This window comes from Abramis brama, assembly GCF_963993115.1.
Source record: "Abramis brama genome assembly, chromosome: 10".
Taxonomy (NCBI): domain Eukaryota; kingdom Metazoa; phylum Chordata; class Actinopteri; order Cypriniformes; family Leuciscidae; genus Abramis; species Abramis brama.
This window is the reverse complement of record NC_139972.1, coordinates 2,753,706-2,761,079: the sequence shown is the minus strand read 5'-3', so window position 1 is coordinate 2,761,079 and position 7,374 is coordinate 2,753,706. Positions and strand designations below refer to the sequence as shown.

General features: G+C 38.9%; 1 long non-coding RNA gene across 1 annotated transcript; it reads left to right on the top strand.

The window, feature by feature from the left end:
- Positions 1–3,442: 3,442 nt before the first annotated feature.
- LOC311091508 lies at positions 3,443–6,549 on the top strand. The gene is made up of 5 exons (XR_014608108.1): positions 3,443–3,488; positions 4,508–4,581; positions 4,658–4,807; positions 4,952–5,054; positions 6,365–6,549. It is a non-coding gene; the product is annotated as an uncharacterized lncRNA (long non-coding RNA).
- The last annotated feature ends 825 nt before the right edge of the window (positions 6,550–7,374 follow it).

Sequence of the window (7,374 nt, the reverse complement as noted above, 5' to 3'; positions counted from 1 at the left end):
AGATCAACCAGACGGTCATGACAGAATGTATGGCTGTGGTCTGTGGAAGACTGGTGTGTGTGTGTGTGTGTGTGTGTGTGTGTGTGTGTGTGTGTGTGTGTGTGTGTGTGTGTGTGTGTGTGTGTGTGTGACTGTATGTGTGTGTGTGTGTGTGTGTGTGTGTGTGACTGTATGTGTGTGACTGTATGTGTGTGACTGTGTGAGTGTATGTGATCATGAGTAAGTGTGTGTGTGTGTGTGTGTGTGTTCACCTTCTCCAAGGTCTGTGTGGTTTGTCCATCTGTGTCATACTGGGGGATTTAAGTCCAATCCGTCTGTCTGCATCTGCAAAGTGCTGACAGACACACGGCAGATTAACAGAGAGACAGACAGACGAGACGATCTAACGCTGATGCTGGAGGTGTTTAAAAGACCACACACACACATCTGCACATCGTTTGTTTACTGTCCTGTTACAACAAACCCCTGAAGTTGGTCACCATGAAATCAAAATGGAATATTGCAGTGTTTATTTTAAATGATGATCTGTGATCTGTGATCGTTTTAAAATCATGTTCCCGGTAATCTTGAATCAGAATAACTTCATCTCTTCTCTTCTCTGATGACTAGGGCAGGGCAACCTGTCACTCACATGAGATCCACCAATAGTAAACCACAACCATCCAATCAATTTCCCACAGATAAAATCAAGCCCCGCCCACATTTGTTCTTGTTTGAGAAGTTTCACTCAGACATACATCACGATAGGGAAGAAAAAAGCGCAATTTAAAGAGTTCAAAGTCCCACTGATGTGCCTTGAAACTCACAGCGTTATTCGTGTGTTAATGTAATTTCCACTGAAACAGGGAGACAGGGCGAGGCATATCAAACAGCTCCTCCCCTTTTTTAAAATAGCCAATAGCATTTCATTTATGTCACAGCTCGGTAAACCTGCAGTTTCCTCATAATCTCTAACCATTTATCTTCTTAATTTCCTCTATGTCGCTTTAAAAATACAGAATTCTGTGCAGAATTGAAAGGATCCGATGTGTTTTGTGGTCTGCGGCGACTCGATCATATAATCCGCTCTGTGTGTCGTGTCTCTGGACCGGAGCTAATGTTTTCACTAACGTGAAACCAGACATCATTTGCCCCAATGGTAAGCATATCCACACTATTTGAATAATTCACTGTCCACTATATAGTGCACTATGTGTCACTAACTTGAGATGAAATGAAGTTCCTAAATGTAAGTTAGGGAGGAGCGAGCCCATCTAATCTTTCAAACTATACATCTTTTAATCTATACCTCGTCCATCTTCTTCACAGACTTCATCTCTTCATTCTACCACTGCTAATCCACCGATTCCACCTATTTCAAAATGGTATCTACCTCAAGTCCTCTCCAGCTCTGGAGTCCATTTCTCCCTCAGATCATCAAAAGCTAAACTCTACGATCTCTTCATTAGTTCTAACAAATCCAGCATTCCAACAAACACTTCAAAATCTCACAAAAGTTAGGACTCAGTCCTTCTGTTTTTCTCTTGTTGTTAAAACTTGTTCTTCAGGTCCAATCCACTTGCCAGCTCATTCTCTCGCCACAGCAGTCCATCTTCCAGTTCCTCCCAACGAAGTCGCCATGGAACCTCCTCCAGTCTCAGCCCACCTCCGTTCCCTAATTCTATCAGGTGCAGATATTGATCTTCCTTCTCTGCTCACTTCAGTTCCTATTAATGAATCCCACCGCCCTTTTGACTGTGGCCCATTAACTATCAATCTAACAAATTCCATACCTCCTTCAAAACGAGTTTTCCCACTTGCAATTCTGCATAGCTTTTGGTAGATACACAGAAGAAATTTGCACTTTATTTCCTGCCAGACGCAAGGAATTAAATGACTACCATGTAGCTTTTGAGCTATCAAAAATACATGGAGGCAGGATTGCAATGTGAGAACAACAACAGTTGTGTTTTTTTATGAAACTTATGCGTCAGAAAACGTGCATCTATCAACCCCCCAAACTCTCATGAACTCCTTCTTAAAGGGGATGTGTAAATATGCATGTGTGTCGGTGTGAATTATGTCAGTAGATCATTAGACCTCAGAACACTCCAAACCTACTGGACAGCTTGGAGTTCCTTCAAAAAATTCCACAGAGCTCACAACATGGTTTTTCCCAAGTTTTCCCTCCTCTCAGTATCCTCCTTCATCACGTACCTCCATCATATCAATTCAATTCAGCCAGGAACAATCAAAGTCTACCTCACAGGCATTCATTTCTTTTTCAAGCTCATCCACGGCCAACATTTAAAATCCTCAGATATCCCTCCTCATCAGAGTTTTACAACCAATCCCCCTCATCCAGACTCCAGACAACCTTTCACCATCGACATTCTTAGCATGTTTAGCCCGTAGCAGTATTTTCCCCCAACAAAGAACCCTAGATGCCATGTTCAATTTGTCTTTCTTTGGCTTCCTCAGAGTCTCAAAATTCACCAACTTAAACTTCAACCCAGCTATCCATCCTACATTCTCTGACCTTTAAGTAATAAACCTTGACACCATACATTTCAACATCAAACAAAGCAAAACTGATTAATTGAAACACGGTCATTCAATTTTCATTTTCAATTTGCCAACCCCCATTCAACCATACCAGTCCATAGCCATTTTTCTTCCCCAGAGGAAATCCCAAATTACCTCTCCTCTCGACCCTCTTTTTATCATTGATAAAACCTCCCTGTTTCCAGACATTGGTTTCAAAAGAACACCAAATCTATTCTCAACAGTTCCGGCATCCCAACCAAACATTTCTCTTCCCATTCCTTCTGCATAAGGGCGGCCATGGGGCCTGTCCCTGTCCGAATCGCAGTGTGATCCTTCATGTTTTTAACCATGGAGGCTCTCTTGTTCGGATTGCAGTGTGTCACTGCCGCAGCAGTGCAGTGGCGAGATGTACCCTAGTCAAACTTCCATAAGCATCATGTTGTTCACACAGCAACAAACGCAGGCACAATCTTTCAATTGCTCTCCAATCTTTCCATCATTGCTCCACATGGTTGACATAGTAGGGAGACACGTTCCAGCCCAGCTCCTGCAGGAGCCCGTTAAATATCTCTGCCACAGCGTGTGTGTGTTCATTCATGCTTCATACCGCTTCATTTTTTTCCCACTCCTTTTGGGGGGTATCATGCTTAAGCTTTTGGGTATCCTACACTGTAAAAAATCCAACTTGCAAATTGTTAACTCAGTTTAAAATTTTAAGTTGAGTGGACAAATTTTTGACTGCAATGTTGAGTTTACTTATAAAAACTATTTAACTGCAAGTGTACTACTATTTTGTCCAATGAACACAAACAATTAAGTTGAGAAAACTTAATATTTTGATTTCATAGTTCGAACGTTTAACTTCCCATCATCGCGCATGCGCAGTCTGTCTCGCTGTACGTTACTCGGGGTTTCCCTCCTTCAACCATGCTATCAAAGGGACTGGATTTTATCTGATTGCGGTAAGTTTTCTTTAAGCTTTATGAATGAAAATAGGCTATAAATTGCACACATATGTTGATAAAATATAGTATTATGTTAAAAGATATATTTCGTGGTGACGATAAGTTTCTATTGTTAGAGATTATCCACGTAGCACATTGCTACTTAACGTTATTGCTACCCAGACTAACGTTAGAGTGAGGAAACATGCTTGAGTGAGAAAAGAAGGACAAGGACGTGCATGGTGTTTAAAAGATGTTAAAATTGTTAAGCTCAGTAAGTCGTGAATAAAGAATATAAATAAATTGCTTGCGCTGATTGAGAGACAGAAAGCTGCTTCTCTCGGACTCGGACAGAATCTGAGTGCGATTTCAGCTATCTTTTGTGGCGTATTGCGATTTAATAGTGAAATACACATACAATTAGGTCAATAACAAAAAACAAAACAAAGAAAGTATTCAAGTAAACACAGTCGGCAATGTCTTAAGTGAACATAACCAATTTGTTGATCCATGAGCTCTTAAAGTGACCGCAGTCCGTTCAATTTAATTTCAAGTTTATTTGTCACGTAGGCTATACAAATTATAGTTACAATTTGTACATGCTTAAGTTGAGGCTCAGGCATTCTACAGTAGTGCAACATAATTAAATACAATACAATTTAGAGGAAAAAAATAGTAATATAGGCCTATATGCAAAACTAGTGTGTTATGTTAAAAATATGTATGTTAGTTTTGCATATTAAATAATAGAATGGGTAGTATGTGTGCGGTATGTTTTAAAGTGAATAGGATAAAAATATTGTGTATCCTAAACAAATATTAGGCTAAATCCTTAATGTTAATCAATTAACAAAAGACAACATCGCTCACTGCTCTTATAATAACTTTTGTATCTTTAATATCTGTAATATTAATAACATTCAATTTCTGTATTATTTTTACTACATGTTAAATTAACCTACTGTAACTGATTTTTTTGTTGTTGTTTTGTTTAATACAATTATGTATCTTTGTTCTGTTGTATTTGTCATTTTTAGACTAAAGAACATCAGTACAGTGACAAGATCCTTGTATGTGCTAAAACAGTGGCCTTTATTTTTTAAAAGATCAGGTGAGTTTAACTGAATTTACTTGTGTTGTTCTACACTTAATTCTTACTGTTTCAACAATGTTTTTTTGTTTTTCAGGGTCTCTGCTGAGTATTACAGAATCACACAAACTGATCCGAAGAGCACCTTTTTCTCTTAGTTAGATGAATACACATCTAGTTGTACAGAGCAAGTGGTGGAGCGTATGGAGATGAGATGAAGATCCTCCTAGACCAACTTGATCATCAAGTAATTATTTTGCATGTGATCATATCTCTCTGGTTAAAGGCTGAATGGTGCCATCTCTTTTTCAAGGTAAAAAAACCTTGAAAAAGTTTCTCTTCTCTTCTCTTTGTATATAACTTGTTCCGTATTTGTTTTTCTGTCTTTCAGACACAGACACTCCAATGTGCTTCCTCAAAAAAAGTCAACAATTCATAAAGGTCTGCCTTTGTTTATGAGGGAAAAGTCTGGAAACATCCTGAAGACTTGCCTGGTAAGAAGATCATCAGCATATACACTCACACCTGATATACAGTGCTATTATATACAGTGGAATTAAAATAGCCCCACATCATCACATAGCCTTCACCACACCTAGAGATTGGCATGGTTTTATTTCAGTTAGCCTAATAGCTGGTTTGATTTGCATTGAGAGATGATCTTATGGAAATTACTCCATGCCAATCTCTAGGTATGGTGAAGGCTATGTGATGATGTGGGGCTATTTTAATTCCAAAGGCCAAGGGAACTTAATCAGGATGCATAGTATCCTGGATCCATGAAGTAACTGGCCTTTAAAAATAAAAATCTGCCTGCCTCTATGGGAATTTAACATAGGGGTGTCCAGACTTATGCACCCTGTATTTTAAGGAAGAACATTTATTTATTTACGATACATTATTCATTCACAAAGAAAACTGGTGTCCTTAAAGGTTGGATTTTTCCTAATTTTTTAATTAAGGCATTAAGTTCAATTTCCAAAAGATGATTTTTTTATTCCTCTTTTTAGTCAACTTTAGCATGGGTGTCTAAACTTATGCATAGCACTGTATTTCACCTATTTACCAGATGCTGTTAAGAGATAGGTTTTGTGTGATATACAAAACTTATCATCAACAGACAAAGTCATGGTAAAAATTACTTTATTAAATAATCGTAGTTGAAACTTTCTCAGTGATTAGTTTGACTTCACCTGATGGCACAAATTCAACAAGTTGTTATTTTACCAAAGCAAAGACAATGTAAAATTACTGCTTCACAACACTGTCCGGAGACATTCCCTCTGATATCTAACCTGTTAAAACAATACAGTGCACAATCATAAGGTTAAACAGTAATGTAGCAATAGCAGAGTAAATAAAATTTATATAATATAAAAGAATATGAATATAGGAGATATAAACAAGAAAAGGCAGCATGAAAGTAATCCATGTGACTCTAGTGATTTAAACCAATCTTCACTGATGCAATATGACCAGTTTTGGGTGATGAACAGAATGTGTGCCTTAAAACATGTACGATTTGGGTTACCTAAAATAAAAAGCATTAAATCAGAATGGCCGTGGATTCTGCTGTGGACGAGTGCCACAGGCAATCACATCAATGCTGATATGGCATTGTTTGGAGTTGGGAAATGTTTTCCGTTTATCAGTTTTATATGGCTGAATTTGAACATGCTTAAAAACATGACCACCTTTACTTTTCAAGTGAAGTTACATGAGCAGACCTTAAGGAACACTCTGTGGTCTAACATAATGCAATAAAAAAAAAATGACCCTAATTTTATGCTGTTTTTTACTGCAGGACACAGAGCCAGAAGACATTCACAAGGGGAGAAGATGAGGATCTTAACTATCGTTGAAGATGATGTTGCCACTATCCACTCAAACCCAAATATAAGGTGCCTCTCTGTAGTACTATAAGAGCTGATTGGGCACCATAATGTGCAAAACCTTTGCCACAGATGTTACTCTCCTCTTTGGCTTGATTTATGCCCCCTGTGGCGGAGCTGAAACACTACAAAAACAAATTAAATCATTAAAACAAGGTTGTCTCCGCCCATTTCCGTTGCTAAGTGGGGAAAAAGGAAATGAGGTTATCACATAAAAGGAGGAGTTTATACTGAAGAAGGGGAGAGAGAAAGTGTTGGAAAAGACGTGAAGTTTGTTGTTACGAGGGCGATTTATCGAGGTGAGAACCGGAAAGGCTCAATCACAGTCGAACGCCAACTGAAAGTAACCACATGAACTGAACGAGCTGTTGGTAATTCCGTGGTGGAATAGTAAATGCAAAAGAAGGTGTGTTCCCTTACCTGGGAGGCGGTGACGCAATCGTCAGCGGGTAGAACGCTGTGCCTCTGCTGGAGCGGATGCGGGAGAGTAAACCGCTCTCCACAACAATGTCTTCAGCGCGGAGCGTGTAAAAGACCCTCAAGCGAGCTGTGTTAAGGACCGTCTGGATCCTGTGGCTGTTTCCAGTTACCATCCAACAGAGTTTCACCATTGCTAAAGGCTACGGCGTGGCTGTATTCGCGGCTGGTTTTCCCAAACACTCACACAAATTCCTCTGCACTTTCCACATCCGGGTTATCCGGTCCCCCACAAACTAAGTAGTGAGTAATATTTTTTATTTTTATTTTTTTTGGCCCGGTTTTGTTTTATTTTTTTGGAGTTTTTATTTTATTTTATTTTTTTTTGCCACAAAACAAAATTGACATTTCTGATATATTTTTGTTGTGTTGAGAAAATCTGATTCTGTACCTGGACGAACGAACTGTTGAATCCGTGGTCTTTGTAAAGAAGATTTGACTGGGA